General features: G+C 37.8%; 3 pseudogenes; all 3 read right to left on the reverse strand.

Moving 5' to 3' along the window:
* Positions 1 to 191: 191 nt before the first annotated feature.
* LOC111887170 (uncharacterized) lies at positions 192 to 1170 on the reverse strand (annotated as a pseudogene).
* A 14965-nt stretch (positions 1171 to 16135) lies between these two features.
* On the reverse strand, positions 16136 to 17132 carry LOC111887171 (AUGMIN subunit 2-like; annotated as a pseudogene).
* A 409-nt stretch (positions 17133 to 17541) lies between these two features.
* LOC128132295 (uncharacterized) lies at positions 17542 to 18520 on the reverse strand (annotated as a pseudogene).
* Positions 18521 to 27236: the final 8716 nt, after the last annotated feature.

Consider the following 27236-nt stretch of genomic DNA (forward strand, 5'->3'; position numbering starts at 1 on the left):
AAAGCCACTAGGCCAGCATCTCAGAGGACCAATCTGTCATGACCATGACAAACAAAACTCATTTTAATAAAACATGTTTCATTAAAAATATCAAGCCCAACTACAAATCATTAGTTTCAATTGATAAAACTTAATTTAAGGATAAAATAGATTTACCTAATATGCTATAAAAGGTCAAGTGTTCAAAATTTTCATATGATTTTGTGCAACCCTATATTGAGATATGAGGATATGGAAATGAGGAGAGGCAGTGAGTGGTGCCAAGAGGATTTGAACACACGTGTCCGATGAGCTCTAATTGACTGTAAGGGTTTGTTGGCATTAAACCTAATGTCAAATATATGGATCATGGGTCCGCTGAACCCGAGGTTAGGTACAAACCATCTGGGGACGACGTCTGGTTGACCAAAGCCGATTGTGATTCACTACTTTCTTGTTTCCAACTGAATTCATGTATTTCAGTTAGCCTTAATATGATGTCAAACAATCTGATCTGCCTCGCCGGAGTACTGCAAATACATACAAATTGTAATATAAAAAATTAATAAAATATTCAAATTTTTTTATATTAACTGTGTTTTCACATTCATTTTCACCTGATTTGAACCATGAAAAGATTGAAGTCACAAGGATTTGGTAGAACACTCATATACTTGCTTTCAATCTGATGCTTGTAATCTGCTCTTCCAGTTTGTAAATCGAATCCAATTATCCTTTTATCAGCACCTACAGAAACCACCATTTGTTTTTTTTGCGTCCCTGTAACTTCCATAACAGCTGAAGAGTGCATACTTCTGTGCAACTCCCGTTTTTATCACTCCATTGAACAACAACATGATCACTTCCACCATTTACAAAACAAGTATCTTCCCATGGAATGAATGATATGGTGTTGATGATGCCCTTCACATGTGGTTTATCTTCAAGGAAAGTTACATGGTTTTTCTCTTTTGGTTTATTCAGGTTGAGGACTGATATATATGAGGGTCGCCACCATCAGCAGTGCAGGCACCAAATAGGCTATTGCCATGTGGATGCCATGCTATATCTGTTGGTTTTGAGCATTCTAACACTCTTAAGTGTACATGCAACCCTAAATACCTTGGATCTATGTTTTCTCTATTATACATGCAAATATGAACTTTCCAAGGTATTCATCCAAACTGGCATATTAACATTGATTCATATGAATATATCAAGTTAGAATTACATACCTCTTTGATGTAGAATGTCTTCATGAAGCTTGAGTGCCTAGTGCCCCAAGTGTGACACCTCAAATGGTTCACACAACATCAAATACACTTGGAATAACTTGAGATAATATACACACTTCATGAAAATCGGCTAGCCCTTTTTCTTACATACTCTAGTGGCCGATTTTCCCAAGAATATGATCTTTATATAGTGTCACAATTAGCGTAAACCCTAACTGTCATGGATTTCCATTTCCTTGGATCCATGGGTTCAAATACACCATGGAGTATCCTATAGGTTTTAGCCCAAATTGATAATCCATGGAGTCTTAGCCCACTATACAAGTATGGATGATTTACACAATCAACCCATATATTTAATTAGTCTTCTTTTGATCACTTAATTAATCCGAGATTAATTCTTGATCAATACTAATTAAATAATCTTAATAATATATTAGAACTTATAGTATATTAACAAACCTTAAGTGTTATTTCTCTCATTATAGTCTATCCAAATGCATGATGCCATGCAACCCAAATGGACCATGCCGGGTCGGGTCAAGTCTTACCAATTATAGTTATGGACTTAGACATGAATCCAACATTCTCCCACTTGGATAAGTTTAAAACTATTATTGTATGACATCAAGAACCGACTGGCAATTGTAGCTCTCCAAAGCTTCTGTCGAACTCTGACCTTGCCGATGATCTCTGACCTTTGTCAATGACTTGTCCATTAGATAAGGGATCATATATTCCTCCATTCTAGATATCATATGGACTGAGACATGGATTATAATCATTCTCTCTGTCCATTTGTTGTTTGCCGATTTCCAATTTATGATGACTGACTAATTGAACAAAGCAAATCAGTCCAGGCCCGACCGAGCACTTACATTTGTCATCATATGGATTGTTCTACTACCTGTTGAATACACAAGGCATGTTTTATAACATCGAGTTGCCAATGCATTTTCGTGCAATCAATGTATAACAAACTCATAGTAACAACTCATATCTCTAGGTTTGAAGAATATAAGATATTATCATCTCATGATCACTCGTGATAAAATCCATGAAGTGATTCCAATGAGCATGGGTTGAATCCAATACTCAGAACTTATGAGCACTCATGAGTGTTGTAGCATCGCTTTGTCCAACATCTTAGATCTCTACAAGCCAACCCATGACAGTCTTGATTCATATCTACTTCCAACATATGACCGACTGTGGATGGTTTGAATAACTTAGTCAATCAGGAAGAATGACCTAGTTAGTCTGGAAGTCAAAACATGCAAAATGAAACACAAGAATAATTGAATCCAATATGGTCTTAGAACTTATGAATAGAAATAAAACACCCTTTATTTATCACCATATGATTACACATTATTCATTGCATAATGTTTCGGCTATCAACTTTATTTTGAATTAAAACAATAGTTGTCCCATGCTCCAAGCATTTACTCTATGTTTTTCTAAAGACTAGTCATGCCACACACCAAGTATGCATACTATGTTTGTCTATGATCTTTGCTTTGCGAAATAGACCAATTGAACATAACTCCAATGATTCTCATTTCACAGTCCCAACTCCTTACTACAAATGCAAGAATTCCAAATTCATGCCATTTGCTGAAATCAGTTAAATTCTAAACTTATATACATTGATCCTCTTGTAATGATTATGCACAAAATCACAAAGACTTGACAACAAACATTACAGAGCATTCCAAAGGAGATCAACTTCATGGAAACATCCTTCTTGCATTAAGTTTCCTAATCTTACACATATTTATTGAACAACTTCCACCTATGGAATCATTTCCATATTCCCCTTTTGACTATCACTTCTGAACAAGAGTTGCCTTTTTTCAGAATATGTCAATATGGTCCTTTCAACAATTAACACCATACTTCCAACTGTCCTTGAGCAACCAATCTTTGGTAAACCTTAGATTGTCCTCGACAATTGCTTAATCATTTTAGTCATATCCATTTCTAGACCTTTTCCCTTCTTAATGCCCCAGACATTTGGAAAATTTTAGAAAGGATGAATATAGCACATGTAATCGATCCTATATCCGAAGCATATGGGAGACGATTCATGATGTCTCACATAAAGACTAAACCAGTCTTTTGCTATAATATTTCCATTTCAATTTTGCAAGTTCTCATAATTTAGAATATGAAAAGGGATGTCGTAATCATAATCGAATTTTAGAACGCAAATAATTGACCCATATATAGAGTTTTCTTATGTTGAGCCATTCTAACATAACATTCATATATATATATATATATATATATATATATATATATATATATATATATATATATATATATATATATATATATATATATATATATATACATGACTAAATACGATTTAAACCTCAATCTAAGCTTTTAGATTTGAGATGAAGTATAATTTCTTCTCCTTTAATTATAGCAAAACAACTCTTTCCCAATTGAAACCTTTTGATTTCTATAATTAACATTGCTAACTTGCAACCTTTATCATAATTATCATGCTCCTACTAACATGATGATTATTGGCATAACACTTTTGCTCCCACTAGCTTTGACATGTGCTCAGAAATCAGCTGGACTTCTAAAAATCAATACTTTATTGACTTTCTTACCAAAGTTTAGATTTCTGATACTAGATTGCTTTGATAAAACTTTATCAATATCATACACCTTATCTTAGATAACTCACAGGTGTGTCTAAACAATTTTAAGAACTATGAAAAGGGATGCCGTAATCATAGTCTCGATTGTTTAAACCTTTTCCACTTCTCACAAGTCCATGTTAGTGTGCCGGTTAACCACACACGCTCCACTACCGACTTTGAGAATGCAAATATCACAATTGCTATCTAGCTAAAATCTACTCGGTCTATAGAAGAGATATCCAAAGGATTTCTGTGGGTATCCGATGAAAATTCACCGCTCACTACGAGGTTCGAGCTTGTCGTGAGTCTCTCGTCTTACGAAAGCCTCGCAACCCCAAACCTTGATATGTGCCAACGAGGGAGCTTTCCCTCTCCACATCTTGTGAGGTGTTTTGGCAACCTTCTTTGTAGGTGTTTGAGTCCATGATTGAGAAATTATCTCTTTTTTCTTCATGAATGACTTAGTTTACAAGACCTTAAAGCATCAATTTTTAAGATCCTAGGAGTGTTAAGAAGCCTCCTGGAAAAGATGGACTGATGGCTTAATGGATAAGAGGTTTTTGGATCAAAATGGCATACAAATGAATCTCACGATGTGAGGAAGATGCATGTCACGTTGTGATTAGTGTAAGACCCGACTATTTTATCCTATAGTAGCTCTCAACATGAGGCCATAGATGGTCACATCGTGAGGGTCTGTCTATTGACTTTCGTTGACCGTTTCCGTTGACTTTTTGACCAAGTTTGACATTTGGTCAAACTTGAGGATTTTGGGCTATTGATTGAGATTCTATTTTGTTCGGGTGTTAGTGGATTCGCGGGAACAAGCAATTCTAAAAAAAGGATCATATTGCAGTGTTTAGAGTTCCTTGATTCATGTGTGTTTTGCAACATTATACCCATGGGTCGAAGGCAGGCCCACTTGTTTTGGTTATCTGTTAGTAGAGGGATGCCTTAGGGATTGTATGTAGTCATGTAGGATAGACTGAGGACTCTTGATCTAGTCTTTTTTACCAGTTTCTTCTTTGGTTGTGGTTTTAGAGTAGGATCACCTGTTCGGATGTCTATATCACCTCTAAGTATATAAGTTTATGCATTCCTTGGATTGTTGGTATTTAGTAGGCTGCTATGCTGTTAGATCTGTATCCTGGTATCGAGTATGTTGCTATAGCTGTAGTGATCTATTAGATATGTATCCTAGTATATAGCATGTTGCTACATTGTAGTGATCTGTAGAACTGTATGTTTACATGTACTTGCTAGTTATCATCTTGTGGAGTGCCCGAGGGACTATATGTGGTCATGTAGGATATCCTGAGAACTCTTGATCTAGGCTTTCTTGCTTGTTCCTTTTTCGGTTGTGGCTCTAGAGTAGGATCATCTGTTTGGGTGGCTATCTCGCCTCTGGTTACTTATGGTTACGCACTTCATGGAGGTTAGATGGTAGCAAGACAATGTGTAATGTGAGGACTAGTAGGTGGTAGGGGTCTCAATGGGATAATCTCCATCAATTATTTCACCAAGGACATCCCTTCTAGATCCAAAGTGCCTTAAGCTTCAAAGATGGTTTCCTATACTTCTCCTTCCTTCAAGTACACCACAAATGCACTCTTTAGCTCACAAAGGGTCATTAAAGGAATTAGGGTTTGTTAGGGACGAAAAGGGGAATGGAGGTTGATGAATGTAGGGGTCTCAATGGGATAATGATGATTAAATAGGGTTCAAACCCTAAAAATTACGGTTTGGGTTTTAGTTACGTATGCCTAACATACTTAATACAACCATACATTTCACTTAAAGAGCTAAAGGGACCAATTTTCAAATAAACTTCATACTAAGGGTATAAATGGAAAATACCTAGATCGAGGTGTTATAATTCTCCCCACTTGAATCAAACTTTATCCACTAAGTACGGTGTTGCGAATAACTCAGGGTAGTGATCTTGAATCTCTTCCCTGGGTTCCTAAGTCTATTTGAGCCCTTCCAAAGATACCACGTTGTTGCGCAATACCTTTGTCTTCCTATCCAAAATTGCCACTGGTCTCTCAACATAGTTCATGTGATCATCAACCTGAATATCATCTAAAAGAATCACTGCTGAATCATCAGTTACACACTTCCGTAGCTGAGAAACGTGAAAGGTGTTATGAATCTGACTATGCTCCTCGGGCAGATCTAGTCGATAGGCTGCCCTGCCAACTCTAGTATTCACTCGAAACGACCCATTATACTGGGGCCCCAACTTTCCCCTCTTCCAGAAGCGTATTACACCCTTCCACTATGATACCTTCAGTAAAACCATATCGCCAACCTGGAACTCCAACTCAAATCGATGTTTGTCGGCATAAATTTTCTGCCGACTCTATGCTGTTTGCAACCCCTGTTTGATCTGTTGAATAAGATATGTTATTTGAAGGACTACCTCGATCCTTCTGATAATCGTATGATCGACCTCTCCCGAACAGACTGGGGTACGACACTTCCTCCCATAAAAAAGCTCAAAAGGCGGTGCACCGATACTGGAGTGATAGTTGTTGTTGTGAGAAAACTCATGAAGGGAAAGGTGGGAGCCCCAATTACCACTGAAATCTATGATACAAGCTCTCAACACATCCTTAAGCATCTGGATGGTTCTCTCTCTATGTTTGTCAATCTTCGGATGATAAGTAGTGCTAAAGTGCAACCTCATACCCAGTTCCTCATGGAACCTCTGCCAAAATTGATAAGTGAACCGAACATGTCCATCAGATATGTAACACCTTGTTCTGAGTTGTTTCATAATTTGGGGTCGTGACCCCAAAATAAAGTATCATAAGACTTCGGGTTTTGGGAAATAGAGGCTTAGACTCATTTGGATGTGGGTAATGTAGATTATATGATCCAATAGTTCAGTTTATGCTTTGAAGTCAAAGGGTAAATATCAAAAAGTGGTGTTTCATAACTCTTTTATAAATTAAGTATTTGAGTTTGATGTATTTAAGTTAAAATTAATTAGATAGGGTTGTAGAGCTCTACAATACCTTTCCCGCTTTCCGTGGATATAAAGAACATCAAAAACAGAGTTGGAATGAAGGTTTTGGACTTAGTCTTGTACGTTGGGTGTACTAGGGTATCCCTGGTATGTTGGGGATACCAGGAGTACCGTGGGTATACGTAATTAGTGCCCAAACCACAATTTCATGGTTTGAGGTCTATTTAAGCTCCTTAACTTCCCTAAACCTATTCCATTCTCAGCTTCCACCTCCCCAACACCATCCCTTGAAAACCCTAACCCTAGTTTGATCCTTTTGAGCAAAAAAGGTGTTCTTGAGTGCATTGGAGTGTTCTTGGTGCCTATTCGAGAAGAAAGAACTCTTTAGAGAAGGGTTGGTTACATTGAATCTTGTAGGTCCAGACTTTGTTCACAATGATCTTTCTTCTTGAGGTATAAAGCTTGAATCTTGATGATGTATTTGTGAGATCTAGCTAGTTTTGGGTGTTATGAGCTTTTGGTCACCTTAGTGCATAAAGGTTATATCTTGAATGTTTGTGTCCTTGTTATGGATAAAATTTGAAACTTTATCCATCTAAACATCATATTGATTCAGATCTAAAGGTTTGAGACTTGGACTTAATGGATTAAGTTGGAAAAGATGCACTTTTGGTCCCTTTGAGACTAAAAAACTAGATCTTGGTTTGTTGGACCACTCGAATGGATAAATTTGGAAACTTTATCCATTATGGAGTTATTAGGACGCATAAAATTGTAGTATTGGACCTTAGTATCCCTCCATGCATGAGCCAGCATGTCTAAAAGAGTCAAGAAGCAAGGGTTTTGCGATTGAGCAATTAATCTCAATGCAAGACCATAAAGTTGGAAACTTTATGGTTAAGGAAATCATTTGAGGACTAGATCTAGAATTTGGAGAAAAGAGATTAAGGGGTTATGCTCTTAATAAAAGGAAATAATGGTTGAACGTACGCTGTGCGTACACTATGGTACACAGGGTGTACGAGGTTAACACCCAATTTCTAGTCAAGGCTTGGTACGCTAGGCATACTCAGCTAAGTTGATTCGGTTGACTTTTTGATTTATCGACATTAACCTTTTTTTGACCAAGTTGACTTAGGGGCATTTTGATTATAAGTTAATTTTGGTCATGTTCCAATGAATAGGTGACCAGTAGAGCTGATATTCAGAGCAGTGTCCTGCTCAACAATATTTTCAGATTGAGAGGCAAGTCTCTTCATTGTAATCATGGGTTGAAGGCACTAATGTCGGCCTACTAGGATGTATTATATGCTAGCTATCTTTATGACTCTTGCATGGTATGATTGTTGTTATGTGACTTATATGTGCTTCATGCTCGGGTTAAAATAAACCCCAGGGCAGGGCCCATTATGGCATACTCGAGTTGAAATATGCCTTAGGGCAGGGCTCACATTGTTTTAGGTTAAAATATACCCCAGGGTGCGGCCCATATTGTTTATTGGGTTAAACTATACCCCAAGGCGAGGCCCAAGGGCGGGGCCCATATTGCTTATTGGGTTAGAATATACCCTAGGGTTAGGCCCAAGGATATGTATAATATGAGGTATTTTGGGGAACTCAGTAAGCTAGATGCTTACAGTTTATGTTTATGGTTTCAGGTACTTCCGGTTCGAAAGGGAGGGGTCCGGCTTGATCGCAACGCGTCCAACCATGTTTTCTACACTTTATGTTTTTGGGATTGTACTCTCATAACTATTTTCACTATGACATACTTTTAAATGGTTGATAAGAACAAATGGTGTTTATATGTTGAATTAAAAAAGAAATTTTTACCTTATGACTTTTTTGGTCGTTACAAGTCGGTATCAGAGCCTTGGTTTGAGGGATTCAGGCACTCTCTCGGGTTTGTCTAAACTCAAGGAATTGGTAATCTTTTGAAAAAAAAGTTTATAAAAACATTTTTGTAATGAAAATAAGTTTCTGATAAGTTTTTTATATAGAAAAGGGGTGTGATGCATGCAATCAGGAATGACATGATAGATGGACCTGAGATGTGATGCCTTGTATCTTAGGAGAATTGGATGATATGCTAGATTTGGAATCTGTATTGGTAGAAGTGATTGCTAAGTGTATGATTTAAAAATTTTATACGATTAGGATCGTATTTCCTATATTATGTACAATTTGCATGCATAAGGCAACCGGAAGTGAGAATAGAAGTTCCTAGCATGGTAGTAGTAAGTGAGCTTGAAATGCCCTCTCGTTGTTTTGTGGCTTGGAATATTACTACACAAATGTTTCTTGCTTTGTGCTTTATGGGATCTCTTAGTGATTGGATTTAACTATTAAGTGAATATGTTAAGTTGCATGCTGCAAAGGTTAAATAAACCCAAAGTGATGGTTTGACCCTATTGCGCAACTCTTGTTTGAGTCCAACTGTTGTAGGGATTGAGTCTTTTAATCGAAGGATTATTTAAGAATTTTTGCATGTGATTGTATTCATGAAGTCGTTAGCTATCATTAGTGGGAGTTCTTCAACAGGTGATGTCAGGGTGAGGTCAGGAACCTACGAGACCATAGGAAGTGCATTAATGGGTTGGGTTGTGCTATTTAGTAAGTATTTGGAGTACTGATTTGAGAAGGTGATCTAGGGGATTCAAGATAACTCTTGAGAAAAGTATGGGTGGGTGTGGAAGGTAGTATTGGGCCCATACCACTGAAAGCACAATACCTATACTCGAATCAGAGGGAGTTACAGAGGATCTAAAAATCATGAGGGATAAGAATTCTTTGAGTATGGCAGTGAGCAATCGTGGCAAATGATTTGGTTTATAATCAGGTGCAGGAACTAAGCCAATTGATGAGCATATGCGGGAGTTCATCTCGTTGGAGATCACCCGTGGTATTTTAGAGTAGACTCCTGTGATATTTGGTACGATCAAGGAGGGGATCATGGAGATTATACAGGAGCATCTGGATGCATACCGTTCTGGGATTATGGAGTTGTTGGATGAGCGACTCGGGGATTTTTTGGCCGCGATCACAACAGGACAGTTGGCAGCGCGAACACCCTGATTTTGGGAGTTTAAGGTTTGTGGAGCTCCAGAGTTCTTTACGGCTAAGGACCCCATTGCTAGTCGTTGATGGAACATTGACATGGATAATGCTCAACGAATGAGCTTTCGCCCTGAGAGGGTGAAGGTGGGTTTTGCATCTTGTCTTTTGAGGGACCGAGCCCGTTTTTGATGGGATTACGTCAGTAGGGCCTTGGGATCTGCGGCCGTAGTGGCCATGTCTTGAGAAGAGTTTTTCACGAGATTCCATGAGGAGTTTTCACTGGAAATTTAGGTGGAATAGCTGGAGAGGGGGTTTTAGGGCCTTTGCCATACTACTGAGACTGTGACACAGATGAATGACAAGTTTCGGGAGAGGGCTTTGTTGGCTCAGCAGTATGCAGCGGACGAGGAGATGAAGAAGGTTAGGTATCATGATATGTTGAGGGATGACATTAGGGAGTTTGTGAGCTTCTTAGGGTGTAAGACCTTGAATTATATGATAACTAGATCCTGGAAGCAAAATATTGATTTGGAGCACATCAGGAAGAGGAAGCCAGAACAGGTGCAGATAGTTGGGAGTCCTGCAAAGAGACCCAATACTTCTGATCAGCGAGTGAGAGGCTATCAAGGACGAGGGCAGTGCAACACGTGTGGGAAGTAGATGGAGTTTATCGATCTAGGAGTTTAGGTTGCTACAAGTGCGGTAGGCTTGGTCATGTCAGCAGAGATTGTCCCTAGGGGATGAGTCCTTTATGTTTCCACTAGAACCAAGTGGGCCACAAGAAGGCCGATTATCCGGTGTTGATGAGGGGGGAAATGAGGGAACCTGCTCCAGCCAATCTGAGGATTACTAATGGTTTCGAGGGCAGGGTGGATGTTCCTATGGTGAGGAGGCGAGCATTGCAGTCATAGGCTAAGGAGATTCAAGTTCCACCAGTTGACGTCGTAGACATTTGTTTTGAGAATCTTCATATGCCATTTTGCATACCGAGAGTCGTGCCTAGAGGATATTCGGGTGATTCGATTTTGAATTTTGATGTGGGAAGCATTGAACGCCATTAGAGTAAGCTTTAAATGAGAGAATACCAATCGTTGGTTCGATTTTTGGGGGTATCCGCAAGTAAATCAAGAAATCCAAAAGGTGAGCATGTTGGGTTTGAATGCATGATTTGTAGGGGTCTTTTGAGGATACGAGGCAATAAGGAATTATTTTGATCATGGTTGTAAGATGGATAATTGTCTAGTTCATACCTTCGAAGTGTGTTCAGTTGCAGGTTCACATGGGAAGTACTGTAGTGCAAGTAGGTCATCGAATTAGTTGGGTACCCGTTTCGATAGTTGAGATTTTGTTCTTCGTCATCTGATGAAGTAACCGAGGACTTATAGTGGATTTAGTGGAAAGTTCTCAGGAATATTGAGCTCATTGAGATTTCAGGGAGTATTAATTCAATTTTGGCAGGTATGTGTTCACTAGGATTGGCTAGTAGTGGAACACTAGTACTTGTGAGCTCAGGTTGTCGACAACTTCAAATAGTCAGGCTGCAAGGTAGATTGAAAATCTAACAATTTTGTGGTTGGAAGAGCAAAGTTAAATCCAAGTGGGGGAGAACCGCTTGGACTAAGGGATTGCACAAGGAATGATATTTTAGGTTACCTTGTGCATCAGTGGTGGAACATAGTGGGTATGTGAATCGGTTCAGGTTGAGGGTTGTGATAGAGCCTCTCTGCCTGCTCTTGTCTGATAAAGGCTTTGGGACTCGAAGCATGACCCGAATACCTGATTGGAGTATAGTCGAATGAGGTTTTGACCCATGATTTACTTGGTTGGTAGGTAGTGATGGAGGTGTTGTAAGATTGCGAGGTGGTCGTAGTATTCCCTAGGTTGGCAGGTGGTGATAGAAGTTTTGTAAGATTGCGGGGTGGTCGTATCATTCACTAGGTTGGTAGGTAGTGATATAAGTGTTGTAATACTATGGGGTGGCCATAGAATTCACTAGTTTGGCAGGTAGTGATAGGAGTTGTAAGACTACAGGGTGGCAGCAACATTCACTAGGTTGACAGATAGTAATTGAGGTGTTGTAAGACTCTGGGGTGACCCGTAGCATTCACCTGGTCCATGAGCAGTTGTGAGAGTGTGGTGAATCCATGATTTGGCTCATAGTTTCCTCTAGGGGGATTAGACCATGGCAAGATGGGTAGTGAGTTTATGGGAAGACACAAATTTCGTGGTATTAAGTAAGGTTGTGGGCCGTATGGGGCCGGTCAAGATATAAGACTACAGGAGGGTTGTTGAAGCTTTATATACAAGTGGGTTAGGGTAGCTTTTCCAGAAAGAGTCTTGGATAAAGTCTCGTGGTGCATTTGTTTGAAATGATGTCGGTTTCAGCGACCGGTCGGAAATCCGACGCTTCAGATAATTTGCAGATCAGCTCGGATCTCAAAAGATCTTGGATAGATTGAAAATGAGAATGTTGGTCAGCAAGATAATTTAGGGTCGTAAGAATTTCATTCGGATTAGCTTGCGAAGTGGAGCCATATTGGCTGTGATTCATAATGGTTTTGTATGTCGGGAAGTCAGATAAGGTACTGGATTTGTGGTTTTGAGCTGAGTAGTGATGGTTATCCTTTACTAGTTAAGGTCAGCGGGAGCAAGGATTCGTTCATCGTAAGTATGTGAGTTCTTCTAAGGACGAGTTTGATTATTGGAAGGCCATCATATGTTAGGTTCGACTATTATCAGGCATCTGGAAGATATGTTCGAATCATATGATTTCCTGGAATGTAGCAAGGAGTGATTTCGAGGACGAAATCTAGTTTAAGTGGGTGGGGAAGTTGTAACACCCTGTTCCGAGTCATTTCATAACTCACGGCTGTGAGTCAAAGATCAAGTATCATAAGGCTTAAGGATTTGGGAAAGAGAGGTTTAGACCCATTTGGATGTGGGTAATGTAGACTATGTGATCCAAGAGTTCGGTTTGTGCTTTGAAGTCAAAGGGTAAAATAAGAAAAGTTGTGTTTCGAAATTCTTTTATGAATTAACGATTTTAGTTCAACATATTTTAAGTCAAAATTAATTAGATAGGGTTGTAGATCTCCTCAATACCTTTCCGTGGATATAAAGATAATCGAAAACAGAGTTGGAACGAAGAAGTTATGAGCTTTAGAAGTTACAAAGGTTTTGGACTAAGTCTAGTACGTTGGGCGTACTAGGGTATCCATGGTATACTTACAGGGAGTACAGTGGGCATATGCGATCAGTGCCGAAACCCTATTTTCATGGTGTGAGCCATATTTAAGCTCCTTAACTTCCCCAAACCCATTCCATTCTCAACCTCCACCTCTCCAACACCCTCCCTTGAAAACTGTAACCCTAGTTTGAGCCTTTTGAGCAAAAGAAAGTGTTCTTGAGTGCTTTGTAGTGTTCTTGGTGCATCTTGGAGAAGAATGATCTCTTTGGAGAATTGGATCTTGTAGACCCAGACTTTGTTCACCTTGATCTTTCTTCTTGAGGTATAAAGCATGAATCTTGATGATGTATTTGTTAGATCTAGCTGGTTTTGGGTGTTATGAGCTTTTTGTCACTTTAGTGCATAAAGTTTAGATCTTGAAAGTTTGTGACCTTGTTATGGATAAAGTTGGAAACTTTATCCATCTAAACATTATATTGATTTAGATCTAAAGGTTTGAGACTTAGACTTAATGGATTAAGTTGGAAAAGATACACTTTTGGTCCCTTTGAGACTTAAAGACTAGATCTTGGTTGGTTGGACCATTCTAACGAAATAAGTTGGAAAATTTATCCATTATGGAGTTATTAGGAGCCATAAATATGTAATCTTGGACCTTAGTTTCCTTCCATGTGTGAGCTAGGATGTCTTAAAGAGTTAAGAAGTTACGGTTTTTTGTATTGAGCACTTAATACCCATGCAAGATCATAAAGTTGGAAACTTTATGGTTAAGGATATCATTTGAGGACTAGATTTCGAATTTAGACAAAGCTCTTAATAAAAGGAAATGATGGTTGAACGTACGTTCGACATATGCTATGGTACGCATGGCCTATGAGATCAACACACCGTTTCTGGTAAAGGTTTGAGTATGCTAAGTGTACAAGCTGAGTACGCTTTTCGTACTTAGCTGAGTTGACTTGGTTGACTTTTTGACTTTTCGGTATTGACCTGTTTTTGACCAACTTGACTTAGGGGTATTTTGATTATAATTTAAGTTTGGTTATGTTCCAATGAATAATTGACCAATAGAGCTGATATTCGGAGCATTGTCCTATTCAGCGATCTTTTCAGACTAAGAGGTGAGTCTCCTCACTGTAACCGTGGGTCGAAGGCACCAATACCTGCCCACCAGGATCGGTTATATGCTAGTTGTCTTTGTGTCACTTGCATGGTGTGATTGATGTCATGTGACTTATATGTGTTGCATGCTTGGGTTGAAATAAACCTCAGACGGGGTCCACATTTGTTTATTGGGTTGAAATATACCCCGGGGAGGGACCCATATTGTTTATTGGGTTATAACCCAGGGCGTGGCCCAAGGGCATGACCCATATTGCTTATTGGGTTGGAATATACCCCAGGGTTACACTCAAGGATATGTATGGTATCCGGTATTTAGGGGAACTCCTTAAGCTTTATGCTTATGGTTTATGTTTATGGTTTCAGTTACTTCCAATTTGAAAGGGAGGGGCACGACTAGATAGCAGTGCATCCACCCATGTTTTATGTACTCTATGATTTTGGGATTGTACTCTGATAAATATTTTCACTATGACATGCTTTTAATTGGTTGATAAGAATAAATGGTGTTTATATTTTGAATTAAAAATGAAAATTTTACCATATAATTTTTAGGTCGTTACATGATACAATAGAAACCAGAACACCATTTCAAGCGACAATATCACACACATATACATCAGACAATTTCTCGGCCAAGGAGCTCTCCCGAGTAGCTTCAAAGTGGGCACGGTTGGCCAGACGATCCAATATAACCCAAATCGCATCAAGCCCCTTAGCCGTCCAATGTAACTTGGTGATGAAATCCATGGTGGTTTGCTCACTACTACAAAAATAGCCTTTTCTGACACACAATGTGTGTTGTAAAACGCTTAGATGACACGTAAATGCGTGTCAAGCAAGGCCCTGTTATAACAAAAGACGACACGCATTTGTGCGTCGTCTATTTACGACACACATTTATGACGCACAATTATGACACGCATTTACGACACACATTGTATGTCAAGGAAGGCCTCGTCATAAAGGAATTTGACATGCATTTGCATGTCGTAACCTTACGGCACTTTATTAGGACAAGCATTGCATATCATTAAATCCCTTGTCATAAATGAAGATGCTACACATTTGCGTGTCATAATCTTCAGCAACCACTTACGATATACATTTATGACGTGTCTTTACGATACTCATTTAGGCATAATACAAAAATATGGAAACAAATATATGCCAAAACAATCAATCTCATCCAATAAAATCATGTCAAAAATTTGTAATACTTTGGTATTAAGGGGATCTTATTGTACATTGTTGTTAAGAGGTTTTCCCTAACTATATAACATAATACTACATTGCTATTACGGGCCACCTTCTTGTTTCTACTTCTTATTGTTATGCTTTTGTTTCCACATGATACCTGTTTTCAACAATCAACACATTAGTATTCAGAAAGGCCTCAAGCATCATCAATCTATGTTATAAAATATTAACACTTAATACACATGTAGTAAAATATCTTTTGCCAAGAATCCAGACTTCAATACAACCCATACATGTATAAAATATTAAAATTCAATACACATGTAGATTATAAAAGTTAATATGAAAGAGTGAAATAGTAAAATACCTTTTGCCAATTGTCATTGCAACAATTCAATACAGCCCATACTGGTATAAAATATTAAAATTTAGCTTGGAGCCATACTCTAGACAAAAGGATAACTTTGAAGCCCCGATAAACTTACATACCTGTTTTCAACAGAATTTATGTGAGAAAGAAGAATATGATTCAAGTTTCCAATATAAAATATAAGCCGAATTTTCCTTTTTTTAGATTAAGTTTCGTTTGGATAAATGATTTCTAGAAAATATTAGAAAAACAAGGCACAGTTGGAGAAATGGAAGAAAAAGAAATAAGGGGTAATATGTAAAAACTAAAAAGTTAAGTCTTGTATTCATTAAGTAAAAAAGAAACGATATCTTACTAGAGATGTGAAGCTTTCTATCAGAAATTATTTTTTAAAAACATGTTTTTTTTTCATTTAGTATTTTTATAAAATTGAATAAAAAATGATACCTGGTGGATGAACCTTCCGTCAGGACTACCAAAATCTGCATAAATGCCCTCATAGCCATAGAAAGATTGTTATAGACATACCCCCCAAACAGATGGTGGTTCTTTAAAGTTTTGAGTCCACTGAAAATCTGCAACAGATGTAGATGTTGTTAGAGCACCATAATAACTAGCAACCTTCATCAATATTTCGGAGAATTGTTTCTGTAAAATGTTGAATATTGTTAAACATAAAATTTTACTTGATACTAAAATAAGATGTTGCAAAGTATTAAAAGATTAACCTGATATTCTACTTCCACAGGAATGTAGTCTAAAGAATATGGCTGTTAAAGACGGGCAATAATTCGGTCCTGAAAGTCAAATACAGAACAAATGAGAAATCTCAAAAAAAGTGTTTGAAAAAAGATTTGAGAGAAGGCAGAAAATGTAATGTTATTATTATTACCTTATTCTAGATAACATCTTTTAATATAGTAGTGATTCTTAATAAATTTTCTATCTTTTTCTCCATTTCACTTACGTGTGTCAAGTGTGCAACATTTTTATCTTCCTGAAAGTGCAAATGAAATCAGCATTCACCAAATGTAAGTTGGGATTTTTTTTTTCCTTTTGTTTTTTTTACAGAAAATAAAATTCTAAAATCAATATAGAAAGATTGATGACTTCACCTTGCGGCCATGAAGTTCCACTTGCAAAACTGCAATTTTTCTTTGTACAGAGGTAAGTTCCCTCAAGACTCGTATCAAATCATCACCTTTTTCACCTCCACCTGATAAATTCAGCAAGTCTTCCTAAACAAGAAAATAATTTTTTTAGGGGAATGCATGGAGTCTAGTATTTTGAGAATATTAAGTAACAAGTGATGATAAATTACTTCTTCTGTTAACTTCAAAGATAAGCACATAAATGCTTATAACTCATAAAAGCATTTGAGGGGTTGCTTTTAGCAAAAAGAACCAAAATCCGCAAGTTTTAGTTGTCCATGAGGTCCTATCAATAGATTATTTGGTTTCATATCCTTAAAAATAACATCATTAGCAACTTGAAGAAACATAAGCCACCAACACAAGCAAGGGTTATTTGGTTTCATGTCTCCAGATCTCCAATAGACCTTGAAAGACAAAAGCCACTAGGCCAGCATCTCAGAGGACCAATCTGTCATGACCATGACAAACAAAACTCATTTTAATAAAACATGTTTCATTAAAAATATCAAGCCCAACTACAAATCATTAGTTTCAATTGATAAAACTTAATTTAAGGATAAAATAGATTTACCTAATATGCTATAAAAGGTCAAGTGTTCAAAATTTTCATATGATTTTGTGCAACCCTATATTGAGATATGAGGATATGGAAATGAGGAGAGGCAGTGAGTGGTGCCAAGAGGATTTGAACACACGTGTCCGATGAGCTCTAATTGACTGTAAGGGTTTGTTGGCATTAAACCTAATGTCAAATATATGGATCATGGGTCCGCTGAACCCGAGGTTAGGTACAAACCATCTGGGGACGACGTCTGGTTGACCAAAGCCGATTGTGATTCACTACTTTCTTGTTTCCAACTGAATTCATGTATTTCAGTTAGCCTTAATATGATGTCAAACAATCTGATCTGCCTCGCCGGAGTACTGCAAATACATACAAATTGTAATATAAAAAATTAATAAAATATTCAAATTTTTTTATATTAACTGTGTTTTCACATTCATTTTCACCTGATTTGAACCATGAAAAGATTGAAGTCACAAGGATTTGGTAGAACACTCATATACTTGCTTTCAATCTGATGCTTGTAATCTGCTCTTCCAGTTTGTAAATCGAATCCAATTATCCTTTTATCAGCACCTACAGAAACCACCATTTGTTTTTTTTGCGTCCCTGTAACTCCCATAACAGCTGAAGAGTGCATACTTCTGTGCAACTCCCGTTTTTATCACTCCATTGAACAACAACATGATCACTTCCACCATTTACAAAACAAGTATCTTCCCATGGAATGAATGATATGGTGTTGATGATGCCCTTCACATGTGGTTTATCTTCAAGGAAAGTTACATGGTTTTTCTCTTTTGGTTTATTCAGGTTGAGGACTGATATATATGAGGGTCGCCACCATCAGCAGTGCAGGCACCAAATAGGCTATTGCCATGTGGATGCCATGCTATATCTGTTGGTTTTGAGCATTCTAACACTCTTAAGTGTACATGCAACCCTAAATACCTTGGATCTATGTTTTCTCTATTATACATGCAAATATGAACTTTCCAAGGTATTCATCCAAACTGGCATATTAACATTGATTCATATGAATATATCAAGTTAGAATTACATACCTCTTTGATGTAGAATGTCTTCATGAAGCTTGAGTGCCTAGTGCCCCAAGTGTGACACCTCAAATGGTTCACACAACATCAAATACACTTGGAATAACTTGAGATAATATACACACTTCATGAAAATCGGCTAGCCCTTTTTCTTACATACTCTAGTGGCCGATTTTCCCAAGAATATGATCTTTATATAGTGTCACAATTAGCGTAAACCCTAACTGTCATGGATTTCCATTTCCTTGGATCCATGGGTTCAAATACACCATGGAGTATCCTATAGGTTTTAGCCCAAATTGATAATCCATGGAGTCTTAGCCCACTATACAAGTATGGATGATTTACACAATCAACCCATATATTTAATTAGTCTTCTTTTGATCACTTAATTAATCCGAGATTAATTCTTGATCAATACTAATTAAATAATCTTAATAATATATTAGAACTTATAGTATATTAACAAACCTTAAGTGTTATTTCTCTCATTATAGTCTATCCAAATGCATGATGCCATGCAACCCAAATGGACCATGCCGGGTCGGGTCAAGTCTTACCAATTATAGTTATGGACTTAGACATGAATCCAACATTCTCCCACTTGGATAAGTTTAAAACTATTATTGTATGACATCAAGAACCGACTGGCAATTGTAGCTCTCCAAAGCTTCTGTCGAACTCTGACCTTGCCGATGATCTCTGACCTTTGTCAATGACTTGTCCATTAGATAAGGGATCATATATTCCTCCATTCTAGATATCATATGGACTGAGACATGGATTATAATCATTCTCTCTGTCCATTTGTTGTTTGCCGATTTCCAATTTATGATGACTGACTAATTGAACAAAGCAAATCAGTCCAGGCCCGACCGAGCACTTACATTTGTCATCATATGGATTGTTCTACTACCTGTTGAATACACAAGGCATGTTTTATAACATCGAGTTGCCAATGCATTTTCGTGCAATCAATGTATAACAAACTCATAGTAACAACTCATATCTCTAGGTTTGAAGAATATAAGATATTATCATCTCATGATCACTCGTGATAAAATCCATGAAGTGATTCCAATGAGCATGGGTTGAATCCAATACTCAGAACTTATGAGCACTCATGAGTGTTGTAGCATCGCTTTGTCCAACATCTTAGATCTCTACAAGCCAACCCATGACAGTCTTGATTCATATCTACTTCCAACATATGACCGACTGTGGATGGTTTGAATAACTTAGTCAATCAGGAAGAATGACCTAGTTAGTCTGGAAGTCAAAACATGCAAAATGAAACACAAGAATAATTGAATCCAATATGGTCTTAGAACTTATGAATAGAAATAAAACACCCTTTATTTATCACCATATGATTACACATTATTCATTGCATAATGTTTCGGCTATCAACTTTATTTTGAATTAAAACAATAGTTGTCCCATGCTCCAAGCATTTACTCTATGTTTTTCTAAAGACTAGTCATGCCACACACCAAGTATGCATACTATGTTTGTCTATGATCTTTGCTTTGCGAAATAGACCAATTGAACATAACTCCAATGATTCTCATTTCACAGTCCCAACTCCTTACTACAAATGCAAGAATTCCAAATTCATGCCATTTGCTGAAATCAGTTAAATTCTAAACTTATATACATTGATCCTCTTGTAATGATTATGCACAAAATCACAAAGACTTGACAACAAACATTACAGAGCATTCCAAAGGAGATCAACTTCATGGAAACATCCTTCTTGCATTAAGTTTCCTAATCTTACACATATTTATTGAACAACTTCCACCTATGGAATCATTTCCATATTCCCCTTTTGACTATCACTTCTGAACAAGAGTTGCCTTTTTTCAGAATATGTCAATATGGTCCTTTCAACAATTAACACCATACTTCCAACTGTCCTTGAGCAACCAATCTTTGGTAAACCTTAGATTGTCCTCGACAATTGCTTAATCATTTTAGTCATATCCATTTCTAGACCTTTTCCCTTCTTAATGCCCCAGACATTTGGAAAATTTTAGAAAGGATGAATATAGCACATGTAATCGATCCTATATCCGAAGCATATGGGAGACGATTCATGATGTCTCACATAAAGACTAAACCAGTCTTTTGCTATAATATTTCCATTTCAATTTTGCAAGTTCTCATAATTTAGAATATGAAAAGGGATGTCGTAATCATAATCGAATTTTAGAACGCAAATAATTGACCCATATATAGAGTTTTCTTATGTTGAGCCATTCTAACATAACATTCATATATATATATATATATATATATATATATATATATATATATATATATATATATATATACATGACTAAATACGATTTAAACCTCAATCTAAGCTTTTAGATTTGAGATGAAGTATAATTTCTTCTCCTTTAATTATAGCAAAACAACTCTTTCCCAATTGAAACCTTTTGATTTCTATAATTAACATTGCTAACTTGCAACCTTTATCATAATTATCATGCTCCTACTAACATGATGATTATTGGCATAACACTTTTGCTCCCACTAGCTTTGACATGTGCTCAGAAATCAGCTGGACTTCTAAAAATCAATACTTTATTGACTTTCTTACCAAAGTTTAGATTTCTGATACTAGATTGCTTTGATAAAACTTTATCAATATCATACACCTTATCTTAGATAACTCACAGGTGTGTCTAAACAATTTTAAGAACTATGAAAAGGGATGCCGTAATCATAGTCTCGATTGTTTAAACCTTTTCCACTTCTCACAAGTCCATGTTAGTGTGCCGGTTAACCACACACGCTCCACTACCGACTTTGAGAATGCAAATATCACAATTGCTATCTAGCTAAAATCTACTCGGTCTATAGAAGAGATATCCAAAGGATTTCTGTGGGTATCCGATGAAAATTCACCGCTCACTACGAGGTTCGAGCTTGTCGTGAGTCTCTCGTCTTACGAAAGCCTCGCAACCCCAAACCTTGATATGTGCCAACGAGGGAGCTTTCCCTCTCCACATCTTGTGAGGTGTTTTGGCAACCTTCTTTGTAGGTGTTTGAGTCCATGATTGAGAAATTATCTCTTTTTTCTTCATGAATGACTTAGTTTACAAGACCTTAAAGCATCAATTTTTAAGATCCTAGGAGTGTTAAGAAGCCTCCTGGAAAAGATGGACTGATGGCTTAATGGATAAGAGGTTTTTGGATCAAAATGGCATACAAATGAATCTCACGATGTGAGGAAGATGCATGTCACGTTGTGATTAGTGTAAGACCCGACTATTTTATCCTATAGTAGCTCTCAACATGAGGCCATAGATGGTCACATCGTGAGGGTCTGTCTATTGACTTTCGTTGACCGTTTCCGTTGACTTTTTGACCAAGTTTGACATTTGGTCAAACTTGAGGATTTTGGGCTATTGATTGAGATTCTATTTTGTTCGGGTGTTAGTGGATTCGCGGGAACAAGCAATTCTAAAAAAAGGATCATATTGCAGTGTTTAGAGTTCCTTGATTCATGTGTGTTTTGCAACATTATACCCATGGGTCGAAGGCAGGCCCACTTGTTTTGGTTATCTGTTAGTAGAGGGATGCCTTAGGGATTGTATGTAGTCATGTAGGATAGACTGAGGACTCTTGATCTAGTCTTTTTTACCAGTTTCTTCTTTGGTTGTGGTTTTAGAGTAGGATCACCTGTTCGGATGTCTATATCACCTCTAAGTATATAAGTTTATGCATTCCTTGGATTGTTGGTATTTAGTAGGCTGCTATGCTGTTAGATCTGTATCCTGGTATCGAGTATGTTGCTATAGCTGTAGTGATCTATTAGATATGTATCCTAGTATATAGCATGTTGCTACATTGTAGTGATCTGTAGAACTGTATGTTTACATGTACTTGCTAGTTATCATCTTGTGGAGTGCCCGAGGGACTATATGTGGTCATGTAGGATATCCTGAGAACTCTTGATCTAGGCTTTCTTGCTTGTTCCTTTTTCGGTTGTGGCTCTAGAGTAGGATCATCTGTTTGGGTGGCTATCTCGCCTCTGGTTACTTATGGTTACGCACTTCATGGAGGTTAGATGGTAGCAAGACAATGTGTAATGTGAGGACTAGTAGGTGGTAGGGGTCTCAATGGGATAATCTCCATCAATTATTTCACCAAGGACATCCCTTCTAGATCCAAAGTGCCTTAAGCTTCAAAGATGGTTTCCTATACTTCTCCTTCCTTCAAGTACACCACAAATGCACTCTTTAGCTCACAAAGGGTCATTAAAGGAATTAGGGTTTGTTAGGGACGAAAAGGGGAATGGAGGTTGATGAATGTAGGGGTCTCAATGGGATAATGATGATTAAATAGGGTTCAAACCCTAAAAATTACGGTTTGGGTTTTAGTTACGTATGCCTAACATACTTAATACAACCATACATTTCACTTAAAGAGCTAAAGGGACCAATTTTCAAATAAACTTCATACTAAGGGTATAAATGGAAAATACCTAGATCGAGGTGTTATAATTCTCCCCACTTGAATCAAACTTTATCCACTAAGTACGGTGTTGCGAATAACTCAGGGTAGTGATCTTGAATCTCTTCCCTGGGTTCCTAAGTCTATTTGAGCCCTTCCAAAGATACCACGTTGTTGCGCAATACCTTTGTCTTCCTATCCAAAATTGCCACTGGTCTCTCAACATAGTTCATGTGATCATCAACCTGAATATCATCTAAAAGAATCACTGCTGAATCATCAGTTACACACTTCCGTAGCTGAGAAACGTGAAAGGTGTTATGAATCTGACTATGCTCCTCGGGCAGATCTAGTCGATAGGCTGCCCTGCCAACTCTAGTATTCACTCGAAACGACCCATTATACTGGGGCCCCAACTTTCCCCTCTTCCAGAAGCGTATTACACCCTTCCACTATGATACCTTCAGTAAAACCATATCGCCAACCTGGAACTCCAACTCAAATCGATGTTTGTCGGCATAAATTTTCTGCCGACTCTATGCTGTTTGCAACCCCTGTTTGATCTGTTGAATAAGATATGTTATTTGAAGGACTACCTCGATCCTTCTGATAATCGTATGATCGACCTCTCCCGAACAGACTGGGGTACGACACTTCCTCCCATAAAAAAGCTCAAAAGGCGGTGCACCGATACTGGAGTGATAGTTGTTGTTGTGAGAAAACTCATGAAGGGAAAGGTGGGAGCCCCAATTACCACTGAAATCTATGATACAAGCTCTCAACACATCCTTAAGCATCTGGATGGTTCTCTCTCTATGTTTGTCAATCTTCGGATGATAAGTAGTGCTAAAGTGCAACCTCATACCCAGTTCCTCATGGAACCTCTGCCAAAATTGATAAGTGAACCGAACATGTCCATCAGATATGTAACACCTTGTTCTGAGTTGTTTCATAATTTGGGGTCGTGACCCCAAAATAAAGTATCATAAGACTTCGGGTTTTGGGAAAGAGAGGCTTAGACTCATTTGGATGTGGGTAATGTAGATTATATGATCCAATAGTTCAGTTTATGCTTTGAAGTCAAAGGGTAAATATCAAAAAGTGGTGTTTCATAACTCTTTTATAAATTAAGTATTTGAGTTTGATGTATTTAAGTTAAAATTAATTAGATAGGGTTGTAGAGCTCTACAATACCTTTCCCGCTTTCCGTGGATATAAAGAACATCAAAAACAGAGTTGGAATGAAGGTTTTGGACTTAGTCTTGTACGTTGGGTGTACTAGGGTATCCCTGGTATGTTGGGGATACCAGGAGTACCGTGGGTATACGTAATTAGTGCCCAAACCACAATTTCATGGTTTGAGGTCTATTTAAGCTCCTTAACTTCCCTAAACCTATTCCATTCTCAGCTTCCACCTCCCCAACACCATCCCTTGAAAACCCTAACCCTAGTTTGATCCTTTTGAGCAAAAAAGGTGTTCTTGAGTGCATTGGAGTGTTCTTGGTGCCTATTCGAGAAGAAAGAACTCTTTAGAGAAGGGTTGGTTACATTGAATCTTGTAGGTCCAGACTTTGTTCACAATGATCTTTCTTCTTGAGGTATAAAGCTTGAATCTTGATGATGTATTTGTGAGATCTAGCTAGTTTTGGGTGTTATGAGCTTTTGGTCACCTTAGTGCATAAAGGTTATATCTTGAATGTTTGTGTCCTTGTTATGGATAAAATTTGAAACTTTATCCATCTAAACATCATATTGATTCAGATCTAAAGGTTTGAGACTTGGACTTAATGGATTAAGTTGGAAAAGATGCACTTTTGGTCCCTTTGAGACTAAAAAACTAGATCTTGGTTTGTTGGACCACTCGAATGGATAAATTTGGAAACTTTATCCATTATGGAGTTATTAGGACGCATAAAATTGTAGTATTGGACCTTAGTATCCCTCCATGCATGAGCCAGCATGTCTAAAAGAGTCAAGAAGCAAGGGTTTTGCGATTGAGCAATTAATCTCAATGCAAGACCATAAAGTTGGAAACTTTATGGTTAAGGAAATCATTTGAGGACTAGATCTAGAATTTGGAGAAAAGAGATTAAGGGGTTATGCTCTTAATAAAAGGAAATAATGGTTGAACGTACGCTGTGCGTACACTATGGTACACAGGGTGTACGAGGTTAACACCCAATTTCTAGTCAAGGCTTGGTACGCTAGGCATACTCAGCTAAGTTGATTCGGTTGACTTTTTGATTTATCGACATTAACCTTTTTTTGACCAAGTTGACTTAGGGGCATTTTGATTATAAGTTAATTTTGGTCATGTTCCAATGAATAGGTGACCAGTAGAGCTGATATTCAGAGCAGTGTCCTGCTCAACAATATTTTCAGATTGAGAGGCAAGTCTCTTCATTGTAATCATGGGTTGAAGGCACTAATGTCGGCCTACTAGGATGTATTATATGCTAGCTATCTTTATGACTCTTGCATGGTATGATTGTTGTTATGTGACTTATATGTGCTTCATGCTCGGGTTAAAATAAACCCCAGGGCAGGGCCCATTATGGCATACTCGAGTTGAAATATGCCTTAGGGCAGGGTTCACATTGTTTTAGGTTAAAATATACCCCAGGGTGCGGCCCATATTGTTTATTGGGTTAAACTATACCCCAAGGCGAGGCCCAAGGGCGGGGCCCATATTGCTTATTGGGTTAGAATATACCCTAGGGTTAGGCCCAAGGATATGTATAATATGAGGTATTTTGGGGAACTCAGTAAGCTAGATGCTTACAGTTTATGTTTATGGTTTCAGGTACTTCCGGTTCGAAAGGGAGGGGTCCGGCTTGATCGCAACGCGTCCAACCATGTTTTCTACACTTTATGTTTTTGGGATTGTACTCTCATAACTATTTTCACTATGACATACTTTTAAATGGTTGATAAGAACAAATGGTGTTTATATGTTGAATTAAAAAAGAAATTTTTACCTTATGACTTTTTTGGTCGTTACAAGTCGGTATCAGAGCCTTGGTTTGAGGGATTCAGGCACTCTCTCGGGTTTGTCTAAACTCAAGGAATTGGTAATCTTTTGAAAAAAAAGTTTATAAAAACATTTTTGTAATGAAAATAAGTTTCTGATAAGTTTTTTATATAGAAAAGGGGTGTGATGCATGCAATCAGGAATGACATGATAGATGGACCTGAGATGTGATGCCTTGTATCTTAGGAGAATTGGATGATATGCTAGATTTGGAATCTGTATTGGTAGAAGTGATTGCTAAGTGTATGATTTAAAAATTTTATACGATTAGGATCGTATTTCCTATATTATGTACAATTTGCATGCATAAGGCAACCGGAAGTGAGAATAGAAGTTCCTAGCATGGTAGTAGTAAGTGAGCTTGAAATGCCCTCTCGTTGTTTTGTGGCTTGGAATATTACTACACAAATGTTTCTTGCTTTGTGCTTTATGGGATCTCTTAGTGATTGGATTTAACTATTAAGTGAATATGTTAAGTTGCATGCTGCAAAGGTTAAATAAACCCAAAGTGATGGTTTGACCCTATTGCGCAACTCTTGTTTGAGTCCAACTGTTGTAGGGATTAAGTCTTTTAATCGAAGGATTATTTAAGAATTTTTGCATGTGATTGTATTCATGAAGTCGTTAGCTATCATTAGTGGGAGTTCTTCAACAGGTGATGTCAGGGTGAGGTCAGGAACCTACGAGACCATAGGAAGTGCATTAATGGGTTGGGTTGTGCTATTTAGTAAGTATTTGGAGTACTGATTTGAGAAGGTGATCTAGGGGATTCAAGATAACTCTTGAGAAAAGTATGGGTGGGTGTGGAAGGTAGTATTGGGCCCATACCACTGAAAGCACAATACCTATACTCGAATCAGAGGGAGTTACAGAGGATCTAAAAATCATGAGGGATAAGAATTCTTTGAGTATGGCAGTGAGCAATCGTGGCAAATGATTTGGTTTATAATCAGGTGCAGGAACTAAGCCAATTGATGAGCATATGCGGGAGTTCATCTCGTTGGAGATCACCCGTGGTATTTTAGAGTAGACTCCTGTGATATTTGGTACGATCAAGGAGGGGATCATGGAGATTATACAGGAGCATCTGGATGCATACCGTTCTGGGATTATGGAGTTGTTGGATGAGCGACTCGGGGATTTTTTGGCCGCGATCACAACAGGACAGTTGGCAGCGCGAACA

Source organism: Lactuca sativa, chromosome 2 (assembly GCF_002870075.4).
Source record: "Lactuca sativa cultivar Salinas chromosome 2, Lsat_Salinas_v11, whole genome shotgun sequence".
Lineage (NCBI taxonomy): Eukaryota > Viridiplantae > Streptophyta > Magnoliopsida > Asterales > Asteraceae > Lactuca > Lactuca sativa.